This window comes from Peromyscus maniculatus, chromosome 9, assembly GCF_049852395.1.
Source record: "Peromyscus maniculatus bairdii isolate BWxNUB_F1_BW_parent chromosome 9, HU_Pman_BW_mat_3.1, whole genome shotgun sequence".
Classification (NCBI taxonomy): Eukaryota; Metazoa; Chordata; class Mammalia; order Rodentia; family Cricetidae; genus Peromyscus; species Peromyscus maniculatus.
In genome coordinates this window covers 92103132-92120641 of record NC_134860.1, presented here as the reverse complement: position 1 = coordinate 92120641, position 17510 = coordinate 92103132, and positions in this window count along the sequence as shown.

Below are 17510 nucleotides of genomic sequence, written 5' to 3'. Positions count from 1 at the left end.
TTCCCCCAAGAAGATGACACCTACTCCAATGAGGCCACACCTCCTAATGGTGCCACTCCCTTTGGGTCATTTTCTTTCAAACCACCACACCATGTAATTCAATTTTCATATTCTGAAAAAAAGAGAATATTTATGCATATATATTATTATATATTTAAAATATTTAGAATATATCTATGATCCTGAGTCTTCATAACATTCTTACTTGTATTATTTTAGTAATCACTATTCTTTCATATTTAACTGTTTCCATCCTCTATTTTATACTGAAATACGGGTATCTCTTTGCTTCATAGAAAAATAATTGTGTATGCTTTGTTTATGAAGTGTATTTCCATTTTTAACATGGGAACTAGGGATGTAGAATGAAGAAAATAATCCAGTTCCATGTTTGTCCTAGAGATTTGATAATATATGCATAGTGCTGGATATAGTGAATGTGACATACTAACCACTTGGGAAAAACTTTTTTTTAGAACTAATTTTTTCAGAACTAATTATCTGAGATTATTCTACTTCTAGACAAAGTTATGAGGGAGCACATAATACAATAGATCAAACAAAAAGCTACTTTAAATAGCTTGTCTTACTGAGGTCTTATAGCTGGAAGATTTTCTGTGTCCTGGTCAAATCTCTCCCACTTGCATCCCCTTAGTAATCACACAGAGGCTTATATTAATTATAACTGCATGGCCATGGCTCAAGCTTTTTGCTAGCTAACTCTTTTTTTTTGTGATATATATTTTTTATTTTACAATACCATTCAGTTCTATATATCAGCCATGGGTTCCCCTATTCTCCCCCTTCCCACGCCCTCCCCTTACCCCCAGCCCACCCTCCATTCCCACCTCCTCCAGGACAAGTCCTCCCCCGAGGACTGTGATCAACTTGGTAGACTCAGTCCAGGGAGGTCCAGTCCCTTCCTCCCAGACTAAGCCAAGCGTCCCTGCATAAGTTCCTGGTTTCAAACAGCCAACTCATGGAATGAGCACAGGACTTGGTCCCACTGCCTAGATGCCTCCCAAACTGATCAAGCCAATCAACTGTCTCACCTATTCAGAGGGCCTGATCCAGCTGGGAGCCCCTCAGCCTTTGGTTCATAGTTCATGTGTTTCCATTCATTTGGCTATTTTTTTTCAATAATTGAGTAAAACTGAAATTTATTATATGCCACAGTTGTCCTAGGGACCTCCATGCTATATATATAGCCTCTATGGTTCTATGGGTTGTGGTCTGATTGTTCATTTTATATCTAGAATCCACCAATGAGTGAGTACATACCATAACTGTCTTTCTGGGTTTGGGTTACCTCACTCAGGATGATTTTTTCTAGTTCCATCCATTTGCCTGCAAATTTCATGCTTTCATTGTTTTTCTCTGCTGAGTAGTACTCCATTGTGTATATGTACCACATTTTTTTCATCCATTCTTCTGTTGATGGGCATCTAGGTTGTTTCCAGGTTCTGGCTATTACAAATAGTGGCTAGCTAACTCTTATATCTTAAATTAGCCCATAATTATTAATCTATGTTTCACCACATGTTCAGTGGCTTTACCTGTGTCCAATTATATGTTGCTCCTTGGGCAGCTCACTGGTATTTCTCCCTGCCTTCTTCCTGTCTCTCTGTTTGGATTTCCTGCCTGCCTCTAAGCTGCCTTGCCATAGGCCAAACAACTTTATTTATCAACCAACCACAGCAACAAATATTTGCAGCATACAGAAAGACATTTCCCCATCACTTTCTCTGTAATAATTATTTAATAATAATAAGCCAAACATTGTGGTTTAATCCTACTATTTCAGGATTTAGACAGCTGAAGTAGGAAAACCACAAAAGTTTTATTCTGGGCTGAACTATATAGTGAGTTCTAGACCCATCTAGGATACATAGGGATGCTCTGTTTCAAAATACTCAAATGAGAATCTAGATACAGAAAGAAATACACATATAAAAACTATAATTGTTGAAGATAGATAATATTAAATGTCTTAAAAACCAAGGAACCATAAAGATCAAAGAGGTCAAGGAGAAGAAAAATTGTTGTCTCTGATTTTCCCAGTTTCCCACCGATAACTATATAGGGGTCAACACTCTGGTAGATAAGTTAAGGAAAAAGCTCCATATAACAATATCAGCCTTTTGTCACCCTCTCTTCTCTTAGGTAAAACACAACAACATGGAGGGAATAATTTTTCTTGTAGATGTCAAAATATGAAAAGAAAAGAAATGGGAAATGGACATCACTCTTTGTTGTTAGAAACAAAATGCTAGAATGTTGCTTGAGAATGCTCACCCTGCATAAAGCTGTGATAGTACGTAGAGAATTCCACATCAATTGCCATATACAACACTGTTAGAAAGATCAGCACTCTTCAGAAGGCTTCTATGAATCTTTCATGTTGTGTTTTTAGTACTGTGAATCATTTTTAGGAGCTCTTAAACGCTGCATCTTGACAGTGCCTGCCATCCTAGGACATCTTTATCCTTTCCTCACAATTACTTCAGAAGAAATTGCTCATAAGTTTTCCATTACTAATATTTTCTGACTGGAAGTCAAGTTTCTCACAACGACAATGTCAACATTTGTATGGTCATCTATTTCTTAGTGTTTCATGTGTATTTTTTATTTCAACTTCATTTTCAGGGTTGGGAGCCCTTTTATTGACTAGCCACTTCACTCTTTAATAAATAATTTGCTCGTGTAAATCTGAAGATAGATGCATTATTAGGATATAAGAGGGTGAAATGAGCTGGGCAGTGGGTGAGCATGCCTTTAATCCCAGCACTCCAGAGGCAAAGACAGGCAGATCTCTGTGAGTTCAAGGCCAGCATGGTCTACAGAGCAAGATCCAGGAAAGGCACAAAGCTACACAAGAGAAAACCTGTCTCAAAAAGAGAGAGAGAGAGAGAGAGAGAGAGAGAGAGAGAGAGAGAGAGAGAGAGAGAGAGAGAGAGAAATGGGGCACCCTTTTTTCCTATGTGGATGTACTAAATAGTAGTACACAATGGAAAAAAATCACTAAGAGAATTCAAAAGGAGATGTGAAGTGAACTGGTACTTCATGCAAAACCCACCTTTAAAAACACAACTGAAATTTTAAGAATGTTGTTGGAGGAATGACATTGAACCCATATCTTTCATAGATCACACCAACTGATGAATACCTGCACTGAGCATATGACAATTGTTTAGAAAATTCCAAATGCATTTTTTGAATATGAGTAAGAATTACACAAGCCTTGTTTAGAGTCAAGAAGCACCGGTAAATGTTCTATGAGATAAATGTTCATTATTTGTAGAATTCACTCAAATAAATGGAGGCTTACAGAAATCAAAAATGTCTAGACAATGGAAGGTACTAACACTCTAACCATTGAAATCATCACTGGAACTTTTCTAACACAAACTAGATAACCATCTTTTGCTAAGAAGAGTGTTATCCACAATTGAAAAATGAGGAAGGTCTTCCAGCCAACTGACCTTCAGTTCTCATCTAGCTACAAGATGCTATCACACTCCTGAAATAAATTTAATGGAACCACTCCTCAGTGACATCGTCTACTCAATTATCATCAGCAAGGATATGGAGAGTAGCTGTTTCTGAAAAGATTAGGTATCCAACAATATAAGCAGCATTAAAAATTATTTTCTGATCTCTGAATGACAACTATAATCAGATTAGTGGAATATGCAAAACCTTAATGAGCAAATGATCAAAATGCACAAAGTAGGTTATATTCTGATGAATACTATAATTGTGTATATATGAACAGATTACATATGATTATATATTAATTTGGAAAAATGAAATAGGAGATATATGCACATAATATTGCTTATCTATTGAAGGCACAATTGTGATCTTGTAGAGCATAATACAAAACATTTTCTAAAAAGTTGACTGAGTTATTTATGATTTATGAACTATACTTCTCTCATTAAATGATGTTATGGTATTTTCTATTTCTGTGTGTGTTACAAATGTCATGTATTACAAAGTTCAGTACTGGTATTAATTAATGCAATATGCACTATGGTACAGTTCTCATTTTTAAGAAGTCACATTAGTTATATATTAAATGTTATATTATGAAATTTACATACAAAATATTAAATATATCCAATTCAAAGGGACTATGTAATTGTTTCAACACATGCATGAATTGCATAATGTTTAATCCAGATTACACATATCTATTGTAGTAGAATATTATTTTAAGGTATGTTACTTTTGCTTATGTTGCATTTGTTTAACTCTGTGAATCTGTGTTAGTGTGCCTGTCTCAAACACCCAATGGTCTAATAAAGAACTGAATGGCCCATAACAAGGCAGGAGAAATAATAGACATGGCTGGCAGGCATAGAGTATAAATAGAAGAAGAAATCTAGAAAGAGGGATTGAATATCTAGGGGCCAGAGAAGAAGGAATAACAGAGGGGCCAGTCACCCAGCCACCCAGCTACACAGCAAGCCATGGAGTAAGAGTAAGATTTACAGAAGTAATACAATAGGAAAAGTCCAGAGGAAGTAAACAGACGGCATAATTTAAGATAAGGAAAGCTGGCAGGAAACTAAGACAAGTTAAGGCCTGGCATTCATAATTAAAAATAAGCCTTTGTGTGTAATTTATTTGGGAGCTAGGTGGCAGGCCCCTTTAGAGAGTAAAAAATAAACAACAACAATCTGTCTCTTCAATTACTTATTACTTCCTTCCAGTGAAAACTGGAGGTGGAAATGAGGGGTGGGTTGTGAGGTGAAGGCTGGAGGGTGGGAAGAGAGAAGAGAGGGGGATCTGTGGTTGGTATGTAAAATGAAAAGAACATTTCTTAATAAAAAAAGAAAATTTAAAATCCTTTTTTATCTATTTAAAATATATATTGTATTATCATTCCATATCCAATCTGCTCTGCTTTTCTCTGCTTTTCTAATGATAACTTCATCATTTTCACTAGCCCTCTTTCCTTTAGACTCACCATAACAGCTTTTATGTTCACTTCTATAAAATCAACTTCTTTAGATTTGGTATGTAAGTGAGATCAGAAACACCATTACTTTAACTTCTTGTACATGACATGATTGCCATTTCCATCTCTGATAGTGTGAGAAAGAGTGAATCTCTCTCTTTCTTCCTTCCTCTCTCCCTCTCTCCCTCCCTCCCTCCCTCTCTCTCCCTCCCTCCCTTCCTCCCCCCCTCTGCCTTTGTATAGCTGGTTAGCTCTCCACTTTGCCTATCTATCACTGTTTCAAATCCATTCCTCAGGAGATGAATGCTTAGGCTATTTCTGTTTCCTATCAATTGTGAAGAGAATACTTTAAATGTACTTTTGAAAAAATACAGATTTGTTTTCAATGATAAATTCATTATCACTATTTCTTTCAAAGCGATGGAAAATTGCAGATTATTGTGTGGAAACATATGTCATGATTCCTAATAGATAAAATATTGAAAAATACAAGGTGAATATGAAAGATGTAGCAATTATAACTTACACTTTAGATTACAATTTTACTTATATTTGCTGCTGTTTTTCTTGTTGACTTAGTTAGTCTTTATAGATATCATGACGTTCTATAGTTCAAGTTCGCCTGGAATTCCTGTTATTGCCCTGGCTAGGCCTGAGCTTTCAGCAGTCCTGTGTCTCTATCCTAAAATGGACTTCACCCTCATGACACACATTGTCCGGCTCTGCGATGTCATTGCTTTAGCTGGAAAAGCCCCTTGAGCTGGTTAATGACATTCAAATGTATTTATTCCAGTGTTTACATTTCAAGCCTCTTAGAGCTAATTTCGAGTCACTGATCCACTTCTACTAATTGCAAATGAAAAATGTTTTACCAAAAATTATCAAAGACGCCTTAAAACTTTTATAATGTGCAACTGACATGGAAATTCATTAACTGAAAGGGACTTCATCCTGTTACTATTAATGCACAATTTCAAATCACATGGACAAGTTTTAAGGATATTTTCAATTACCAAGATGAAAGCAAAATCTCAAACTTATATATTATCTCTAGTTGCAATGTGTGAAAATATTTGTTAATACAGTTGTTTCAATACTTACTTTTTAAAGTAGCGGTTTGAGATGCCACCTGACAGAACACTACTGAGTCACCAATGATTATAAACCACTATTTGAAAAAAATACAGATTCAAGATAATTTTCTGAACTATGTGAAATATGTCGATTTCTATATATTCAGTATTTTAATTTGTTGCAGATGAGTTGAACTTAATACTACATAATCTAATTTACATTATCTTGCATCAAAACCCAAGCCCTTCAATCAAATCTTTAAGTAGAATTTGATATGTATTTAGGCTACACTTTTATAAAATACATTCAGAAGGTATCAAGTAATTATTCAATATATATAATCAATATTTCATTCATTTGTATTATAAGAATTTAAATTAGCATTTTACTTTTAAAAACTGTAAAATAATGTGTTTATAAATGTCGAACAGAATTCAAAATTCTTATAACATGGAAGCAGATTGAGGTTTTAGATTCAGGGTAAATTTGCTAAATTCACAGAGGGATCTATAATTTGTATTGTGACATACCTAAGTAGGATGGATTTGTTGCCCTTGAGGTAAGAATACTGTTATTCATATAAAAATGTGTATGAGTTTAAAGACAACTTAGTTGCTAATCTTATATAACTGATGAACTCATAGTTTTAATTTATAATTATTTCTTACAAAAAGTAAAAATGCTCCATAAAAGAGCCAATGACCATTTATCACTAATTCTAAAGGTAGGTGTGAGAAGTCCTGTTTTAAGTTGTTGGGCAGGGATGTGCAAGAGACACCAAAACCATTGTAGGCTATTGATAGTGACTTTGATGACCTTCTATTGCTAAAAACATCATGCCCAACACACAAAGGGCCAAGAAAATCTCTGAGATGGAAACTACCTTAATGGCCCCTTCTTGAAGACTAGGTTCCCTAGTATTAGAAGTCACCATGTAAACTACCAAGAAGAAAGCAACCTACAGTCCTGTGACATCTATGAACCACAACAATGATCAGCATAAGTACCCTAAGAGTACAGTAGTAACACACATATCTCAAAGATGACCAACAGCTTTCTACTTGAACTTACAACAAAACCAACAAGAGGGAAATCATGCCTGATATCAGAAAGCTAGACAGCTACCCAGAGCTAGCAAAGTTACAGTCACCATTTTACCAAACCAGCATAATCTCCAACTATATATTCAATATTTGTCCTCATACCCATAGTCTTCAAATAAGGAAATTTCTTTTTGCAACAGATACACACCATTCCAAAAAACTACAACCAATAAAAATGTAGAGTCAAGTGGGTGGTGGTGGCCCATGCCTTTAATCCCAGGGAGGCAGAGGCAGGCAGATCTTAGTGAGTTGGAGGCCAGCCTGGTCTATAGAATGAGTTCCAGGAAAGGCACAAAGCTACACAGGGAAACCCTGTCTCAAAAAACCTAAAAAAAAAAAAAAAAAAAAAAAGTAGAGTCATTGAGCCTATTTCCAAAAAATACATCTACAATGCAACTTTTACACCAAAAGATCAGGGATTATTGTCAAAAGATCAGGAATTGTTGTAGAAGAGAGTGCAAGAAGACAGTAAGAGCTAGAAGAACAGGGAGTTTGATGTGAGATTATGTGTCCTACATATGTCATAGGCTATCTCCATTAAGGTCCAACAACATGGCTGCCTAAATATAAGCTGAACAAGTAAGAGACCAATAGACATGCTAACATGGACAAGGAAAGCTCAGAAGGCTTCAACCCTCCACAAGAATCAAAGTCAATAAAAGAAAGCTAAGAAATAGAGAAAGTCTTCCCCAGGGAAGAGCAAATCAATTGGTTATTCAGTACTAAATGTTTAGCCTTTTAAACATTCATACAAATAATAATAAACAGACTGAACAGGATGTATTATGTGGGAGAATGTGAGTGTGTGTATATATATACATGTGCATATGTATATAACAACTATTAATGAAAAAGAGGCCAAGGATTTGAAAGAAAGGAAATACAGGTATATTGGAGCATTTGAGAGGAAAACAAAGGAAGAAATGATGTAATTCTATTATAGTCTTAAGAAAATTATAAATAATTTTTAAAAGACTTCCATTATTATTAAAAATAACAAAATCTTCTAATAAAGTACAAAATCATTTTAAATGACCTAGAATGCCTTCTGCAACAGGAATCTTAAAAGGTCTTATTAATAAAAACAAACCTGGAGCCAGGTATTGGGGTGAAATGTTGGAAGATCAGAGAAGCAGAACAAGAAACATCCAACCTCACCTTTCCAACTTCTCAGCTGATCTTGTTTCCTCAAACTGGAAGCCTCTGAGTCCTCATCTAAATGCATCTCAGTTGAACTGCTGCTAAAAGCCTAAAAGCTTAAAAAAACCTAAAAAGGCTCTAGTTCCTGGTCCTCACTTCTTATATACCTTTCTGCTTCCTGCTTCCTGCCATCACTTCCTGGGATTAAAGGTATATGTCACCATGCCTGGCTGTTTCCAGTGTGGCTTTGAACTCACAAAGATCTGGATGAATCTTTGCCTCCCAAGTGATAGCATTAAAGGTGTGTGTGCCACCATTTTCTGGCCTCTATGTCTGTCTAATGGCTGTTCTGTTCTCTAACCCCAGATGAGTTTATTAGGGTGCACAATATATTGGGGGATTAAATATCACCACAGCCTACAGTAAACAAACATTATTATTCAAATTTAAAAATAATAAGATAAATGAATTTATTATGAAACAAAGTACTCTATGTGAAATTTTGCAAAACAGTCATAGACTGATGTACTAAATGTACTACCACAGTGCCTCCCAACACTTTAAATGTTTCTCTCCATGGCACCTAATAAAAGATTTTTTTTGCTGATTTTTGTCTCCATGAATGTTAGGGTATATACTGTATATTTTTATTTTATTAATTTTTCTCATTATTATTGTGTGTTGGAGTGTATGTTTATGTCTCTCTTTCTGTGTGTTGCATGAGGTGTGCATGTGGGCACATGCACATGTATGTATATAGACACTAGAGAACAGTTTTCAGGATATAGTTCTTTCATTTATTGGTCAGCTTGGAGATGAGACTCATCAACAGGCTTATGTGGCAAGCACACTGACCTACTGATTTATCTCATCTACTCTCTACATATCTGTTTTTCATTTATAGTTGTTAAAAAGGGCATAATACCTATGCAAACATTTTTTTTTCTGAAGAAGCACGTTTATTTTTTCCTCTGGTGCAGTATTTTCCCATTTTAGAGCAGATAAGCTATATCATTGGATTTTAAAATTACAGAAATAGAGAAAATGAGTTTAATCACATGATTATTCATCTGCAAGCCATGCTTATAGTTTGCACTACTACTCAGTATTTAAGTTAGCATAGTCTATGTTCATATCAATAAATTTTTAGATGTCTTTTTTTCCTTTATTATTTTATTTTACAATACTATTCAGTTCTACATAACAGCCACTGATTCCCTTGTTCTCCCCCTTCCTGCCCCCCTCCCCTTCCCCCCAGCGCACCCCCATTGCCACCACCTCCAGATCAAGACCACCCCGAGGACTGAGATCGACCTGATAGACTCAGTCCAGGCAGGTCCAGTCCCCTCCTCCCAGATTGAGCCAAGCGTCACTGTATAAGTCCCAGGTTTCAAACAGCTATCTCATGCAGCGAGCCAAGGACCTGGTACCACTGCCTAGATGCCTCTCAAACAGATCAAGCCAATCAACTGTCTCACCTATTCAGAGGGCCTGATGCAGTTGGGGGCCCCTCAGCCTTTGGTTCATAGTTCATGTGTTTCCATTCGTTTGGCTATTTGTCCCTGTGTTTTATCCAACCTTGATTTCAACAATTCTTGCTCATATAAACTCTCCTTTTTCTTGCTAATTAGACTCCCAGTGCTCCACCCGAGGCCTAGCCATGGATGTCTGCATCCAGAATCCTCAGTCCTTGGATGGGGTTTCTAGCACAACTATTAGGGTGTTTGGCCATCCCATCACCAGAGTAGGTCAGTCCAGGCTGTCTCTCGACCATTGCCAGCAGTCTTTTGTGGGGGTATCTTTGTGGATTTCTGTGGGCCTCTTTAGCACTTTGTTTCTTCCTTTTCTCATGTGGTCTTCATTTACCATGGTCTCCTATTCCTTGATCTCCCTCTCTGTTCTTGATCCAGGTGGGATCTCCCGCTCTCTTTCCCTTGACCCTCGCAGTTCATTGCTCCCACTCATGTCCAGGCTGTTCATGTAGATCTCAGCCATTTCTCCATCATTGGGTGATCCCCATGTCTTTCTTGGGGTCTTGTTTTCCAGGTAGCTTCACTGGTGATGTGAGTAGCAGTCCAGTCATCCTTGTTCCACATCTAGTATCCTCCTATGAGTGAGTACATACCATATTTGTCTTTCTGAGTCTGGGTTACCTCACTCAGGATGATTTTTTCTAGATCCATCCATTCGCCTGCAAACTTCATAATGTCATTGTTTTTCTCTGCTGAGTAGTATTCCATTCTGTATATATGCCACAATTTATTTATCCATTCTTCAGTTGAAGGGCATCTAGGTTGTTTCCAGGTTTTGGCTATTACAAACAATGCTGATATAAACATAGCTGAGCAAGTGCTCTTGTGGTATGATTGAGCATTTCTTGGGTATATGCCCAAGAGTGGTATAGCTGGATCTTGGGGGAGAATGATTCTCAATATTCTAAGAAAGCACCATATTGATTTCCAAAGTGGTTGTACAAGCTTGCATTCCCACCAGCAGTGGAGGAGAGTTCCCCGAGTTCCACATCCTCTCCAGCATAAAGTGTCCTCAGTGTTTTTGATCTTAGCCATTCTGACAGGCATAAGGTGGTATCTCAGAGTTGTTTTGATTTGCATTTCCCTGATGATTAGGGATGTTGAGCAATTCCTTAAATGTCTTTCAGCCATTTGAGCTTCCTCTGTTGAGAATTCTCTGTTTAGTTCTATAGCACATTTCTTAATTGGACTGTTGGTCATTTTGGTGTCTAATTTCTTGAGTTCCTTATATATTCTGGATATCAGTCCTCTGTCAGATGTGGGGTTGGTGAAGATCTTTCCCATTCTGGAGGCTGTCACTTTACCTTGTTGACTGTATCCTTTGCTCTACAAAAGTTTCTCAGTTTCAAGAGATCACATTGATTGATTGTTTCTCTCAGTGCCTGTGCTACTGGTGTTATATTTAGGAAGTGATCTCCTATGCCAATGTGTTCAAGATTACTTCCTACTTTCTCTTCTAGCAGGTTCAGAGTAGCTGGATTTATGTTGAGGTCCTTGACTCACTTGACTTAAGTTTTGTACACGGTGACAGATATGGATCTATTTGCAGCCTTCTACACGTTGATATCCAGTTATGCCAGCACCATTTGTTGAAGATGCTTTCTTTTTTCCATTGTACACTTTTGGCTTCCTTGTCAAAAGTTATATGTTCATAGGTGTGTGGGTTAATTTCAGGGTCTTCAATTCGATTCCATTGGTCTACATGTCGGTTTTTATGCCAATACCAAGCTGTTTTTATTTCTGTAGCTCTATAGTAGAGCTTGAAGTCAGGGATTGTGATGCCTCCAGAGGTTGTTTTATTGTACAGGATTCTTTTGGCTATCCTGGGTTTTTTGTTTTTCCATATGAAGTTAGGTATTATTCTTTCCAGGTCTGTGAAGAATTGTGTTGGTATTTTGATGGGGATTGAATTGAATCTGTAGATTGCTTTTGGTAAAATTGCCAGTTTTGCTATGTTGGTCCTGCCTATCCATGAGCATGGGAGATCTTTCCATTTTCTGACATCTTCTTCAATTTCTTTTTTCAGGGACTTAAAGTTCTTGTCATATAGGTCCTTCACTTGCTTGGTTAGTGTTACCCCAAGGTATTTTATGTCATTTGTGACTATTGTAAAGGGTGATGTATCTCTGATTTCCTTCTCAGCTTCTTTGTCCATTGTATCTAGGAGGGCTACTGATTTTTTTTTAGTTGATCTTGTATCCTGCTATGTTGCTGAAGGTGTTTATAAGCTGTATCAGTTCCTTGGTTGAATCTTTGGGGTCACTCAAGTACACTATCATGTCATCTGCAAATAGGGAAAGCTTGACTTCTTCCTTTCCAATTTGTATCCCCTTAATCTCCTTATGTTGTCTTATTGCTCTGGCCAGAACTTCAAGTACTATATTGAATAAGTATGGGGAGAGTGGACAGCCTTGCCTCGTTCCTGATTTTAGTGGAATTGCTTTGAGTTTCTCTCCATTTAATTTGATGTTGGCTGTTGGCTTGCTGTAAATTGCTTTTATTATGTTTAGGTATGTTCCCTGTATTCCTGATAGCTCCAAGTCTTTTATCATGAAGGGGTGTTGGATTTTGTCAAATGCCTTTTCTGCATGTGGATTTTTCTTTGAGTTTATTCATATGGTGTATTACATTGATGGACTTTTGTATGTTGAAACACCCTTGCATCCCTGGGATGAAGCCTACTTGATCATGGTGGATAATTGTTCTGATGTGTTCTTGGAGTCTGTTTGCCAGTATTTTATTGAGTATTTTTGCATCAATGTTCATGAGGGAGATCGGTCTGTAGTTCTCTTTCTTTGTTGTATCCTTGTTTGGTTTGGGAATCAGGGCTATTGTAGCCTCATAGACGGAGTTTGGTAATGTTCCTTCTGTTTCTATTATGTGGAAGAATTTAGAGAGTATTGGTATTAACTCTTCTTTGAAGATCTGGTAGAATTCTGTGCTGAAACCACCTGGTCCTGGGCTTTTTTTGGTTGGGAGACTTTTAATGACTGTTTCTATTTCCTTAGGGGTTATTGGACTATTTAAATAGTTCATCTGGTCTTGATTTAACTTAGGTATGTGGGACCTATCCAGAAAATTGTCCATTTCTTTTAGCATTTCCAGTTTTGTGGAGTAGCGGTTTTTGAAATATGACCTGATAATTCTCTAGATTTCCTCAATGTCTGTTGTTATAGCCCCCTTTTCACTTCTGATTTTGTTGATTTGGATTCTCTCTCTCTGTCTTTTAGTTAGTTTGGATAAGGGCTTGTCTATCTTGTTGATTTTCTCAAAGAACCAACTTGTTGTTTCATTAATTATTTTGTATTATTCTCTTAGTTTCTATTTTATTAATTTCACCTCTCACTTTGATAATTTCCTGGCGTCTATTCTTCCTGGGAGACTTTGCTTCTTCTTGTTCTAGAGCTTTCAGGTGTGCTGTTAAGTCACTAGTTTGAGATTTCTCCAACTTCTTTATGTGGCCATTTAGTGCTATGAATTTCCCTCTTAGCACTGCTTTCATAGTGTCCCATAAGTTTGGGTATGTGGTGTCTTCATTTTCATTGATCTCTAGGAAGTCATTAATTTCTTTTTTATTTCTCCCTTAACCCATTGGTGATTCAGTTGAGCATTATTCAGTTTCCATGAGATTGTAGGTTTTCTGTAGTATTTGTTGAAATCTAACGTTAAACCATGATGGTCTGATAGAACACAGGAGGTTATTCCAATTGTTTTGTATCTGTTGAGATTTGCTTTGTGGCCAAGTATGTGGTCGATTTTAGAGAAAGTTCCATGGAGTGCTGAGAAGAAGGTATATTCTTTTTTTGTTAGGATGGAATGTTCTGTAGATATCTATTAGGTCCATTTGGGTCATGATATCAGTTAAGTCCTTTATTTCTCTTTTAAGTTTCGATTTGGGAGATCTGTCCAGTGGTGAAATGGGGTGTTGAGATCTCCCACTATTAATGTGTGGGGTTTTATATGTGGTTTAAGCTTTAGTAATGTTTCTTTTACATATGTGGGTGCCCTTGTGTTTGGGGCATAAATGTTCAGAATTGAAACTTCATCTTGGTGGATCTTTCCTGTGATGAGAATGTAATGCCCTTCTTGATCTCTTTTGATTGATTTTAGTTTGAAGTCTATTTTGTTGGATATCAGGATGGCTACCCCGGCTTGTTTCTTAAGACCATTTGATTGGAAAGTCTTTTCCCAGCCTTTTATTCTTAGGTAGTGTCTGTCTTTGAATTTGAGATGTGTTTCTTGTATGCAGCAGAAAGATGGGTCCTGCTTTCGTATCCATTCTGTAAGCCTATGTCTTTTTATAGGTGAATTAAGTCCATTGATATTAAGGGATATTAATGACCAGTGATTGTTCATCCCTGTTATTTTTGGTGGTAGCATGTATGCACTTCTCTTCTTTGGGGTTTATTGCTGTTGCTTTATCTATTGCCTGTGTTTTCGAGTGTGTATCTGACTTCCTTCGGTTGGAATTTTCCTTCTAGTGCTTTCTGTAGGGCTGGATTTTTGGATAAGTATTGTTTGAATCTGCCTTTGTCTTGGAATGTCTTGTTCCTTCTGTCTATGATTATTGAAAGTTTTGCTGGGTATATTAGTCTGGACTGACATCCATAGTCTCTTAGTGTCTGCATTACATCTGTCCAGGTCCTTCTGGCTTTCAAAGTCTCCATTGAGAAATCAGGTGTTATTCTGATGGGTTTACCTTTATAGGTCACTTGGCCTTTTTCCTTTGCTGCACTTAATATTCTTTCTTTATTCTGTACATTTATTGTTTAATTATTATGTGTCGAGGATACTTTTGGGGGCGGAGGTCTAGTCTGTTTGGTGTTCTATAGGCTTCTTGTATCTTCATAGGCATTTCCTTCTTTAAGTTGGGAAAGTTTTCTTCTATAATTTTGTTGAATATATTTTCTGTGCCTTTGAGTTGGTTTTCTTCACCTTCTTCTATCCCTATAATTCATGGGTTTGGTCTTTTCATGGTGTCCCAAATTTCTTGGACATTTTGGTTCATGACTTTGTTGGCTTTAGCATTTCCTTCGACTGATGAAACGATTTCTTCTACTGTATCTTCAATGCCAGAGATCCTCTCCTCCATCTCTTGCATTCTGTTGGTTATACTTGCATCTGAAGTTCCCGATCTTTTACTCAGGTTTTCTATTTCCAGCATTACCTCTGTTTGTGTCTTCTTTATTTTTTCATTTTCCCTTTTCAGGTCTTGGACTGTTTCCTTTATTTGTTTCATTGCTTTTTTATTATTTTCTTTCAGTACTTTATTGTTTTCTTCCAGTACTTTATTGTTTTCTTCCAGGACTTTATTGTTTTCTTCTAATTTGTTTGCCCTTTCCTCTAGTTGTTTACAGCGTTCTCCCCATTTTTTTTTTTTTGTCTTTTCCTCTACACAAGCCTCTACCTTCTTCATGATGTTATTCATAAGGCTGTTTTCTTCTACTTCTTCCAATTTTTGATGTTCAGGTCTAGATGTTGGAGGCGGGCTGGGTTCTGGTGATGCTGTATTGCTCTTCATTTTGTTGTATGTACTTCTGCCTTGACGTCCACCCATCTCTTTATTATTGATGTAACCAACCGTCTTATTAAATAAGAAACACAGAAACAGCGTAAAAGAGAAAGCCGAGAGGTCAGAGCTCAGAGCTAAAATCTCACCCTTCCTCCTACTGTCCCAGCTTCGCGAAAAGAGACCTACTTCCTGTCGGTTCGTTTTTTTATAGTATGTTGTTCTGCCTTCTCATTGGTTGTAAACCCAAACACATGACTGCCTCGTCACTGTCTGAATGTACAGCCTCCTAGGTCTTAAAGGCATATGTCTCCAATGCTGGCTATATCCCTGAATGCACAGAGATCTTATGGGATTAAAGGCGTGTGCCACCACCGCCACACTCTTGCTATGGCTCTAATAGCTCTGACCCTGAACACACAGATATCTATGGGATTAAAGGCGTGTGCCACCACTGCCACACTCTTGCTATGGCTCTAATAGCTCTGACCCTGAACACACAGATATCTATGGGATTAAAGGCGTGTGCCACCACCACCACACTCGTGCTATGGCTCTAATAGCTCTGACCCCCGGACAACTTTATTTATTAACATACAATCAAAATAATAATTCAGTACAAATAGATTACCACCACATTTCCCCTTTTCTATTTTAATAAAAAGAAAAAGAAAGCAAAAGGTTATAACTAACAAAAGAAAAACTATATACAAAAGTACAATAACTATATACAATATATACAAGTAATAAATACCTAAACAGGTATTTGACAAATCAGAGAAAATAATTCCATTATCTATCCTATTTTGGTAATTCCAAGATGTATCTAATGTACTTCTTATCCTAATTAATTTTCAACTATAACTAACTAATCTTCAACCATAACTAACTAATCTTCAACTCCCTCAGAGACCCAAGAAGGGAATAATATTAGCTAACAAAAATAAAAACAGGAAGTGCATGTAAGCAACTTCCAAAAAATTTGTGAGTTGACAGAAACAGCCAGCTGCCTGGGCAGTCACCTGAGGTTTCTCCGCAGTGTTGGGGCATCATCTTCAGTCTATAGGCTTAGTGTATCTGACAGACTCATTTGTGAAGTAAGATGTACACAAGGTCAACAGTTCAACCTCACATTGGGTGAGAGCAGTCCACGTACCAGAAACACCTGAATTCCACTAGTGTCCTGTCATGATTCAGGATTTTAAATTCTGGAAATTGTTGACAGTTTTTAAATTCAGCTGTCCATTCTTCTTGGCTGTGTATATATGGCTTCATCTCAGCATCCCCTTCTTCTCCACATCCCTCTATTAAATGCCAGTCTACTTTTGAGAGGCATGAGCTTTCAGCTGCTGTTCCATTGTACAACAGAATCCATCGGCCCTCTGCCTGTTAAGCTGCCTTCGAAGAAAAGGGCACCGTACCTTTTCCGGATGCGAAGGCCACTTCAGGGATGGGGCCATATTGTCCTGGCCTCAGAAGATGCCTTTTGATAAAGCCATAACCACACTTGTTTTGACAAGAATCAGTAGTCCCTTGTTTCGTGATCTGTCTGTCCATTTTGTCCTGTTGATTCGAGGATACTTTGTTGTCCAGTGGCTAACTTTTGCCAAAATGAAAGTTGACTCCATATGCAGTTTCTTCAATGCCCATATTTTCTCTAAAGTAGATTGGTACTGCCAGGAGCCGACATGTCTCAAAAAAGAAAAATTTTCTAAGTTATTAAAACATTTTAAATGCCATATTCTGTAGATCTCTGAAGGGTTTGAAGATGACCTGTCTAAAACATTTCTGCTCAATTTTTAAAACATATCTAATATGACTACAAGTTCTATGATAATGTCTAACTACTAGCTTTCATTTCTTTATATCCTAATAGTTGATAATAATAACATTCAAGGATCAGAAATTTGCATTACATTGTTAAATGGATGGAATAAATACAATTAGAAATATACATATAGCATTTTCTAACAATATCAGTTTCAAATTTGTATACAATATAAAACAATTCAATCCAATGTAAAGTATTTAAAACTAGTAATTGTCTTTTTCTTTTCTTTTCTTTCTTTTTTTTTTAAACAAGAACCTTAAATCTAATCTCCTTTGCTTAGCCTTTTTCCTAACCCTTGACAATAACTTGTAACCAACCCCCCTAAATACTGAAAATTATCCCAGACCCAAAACCC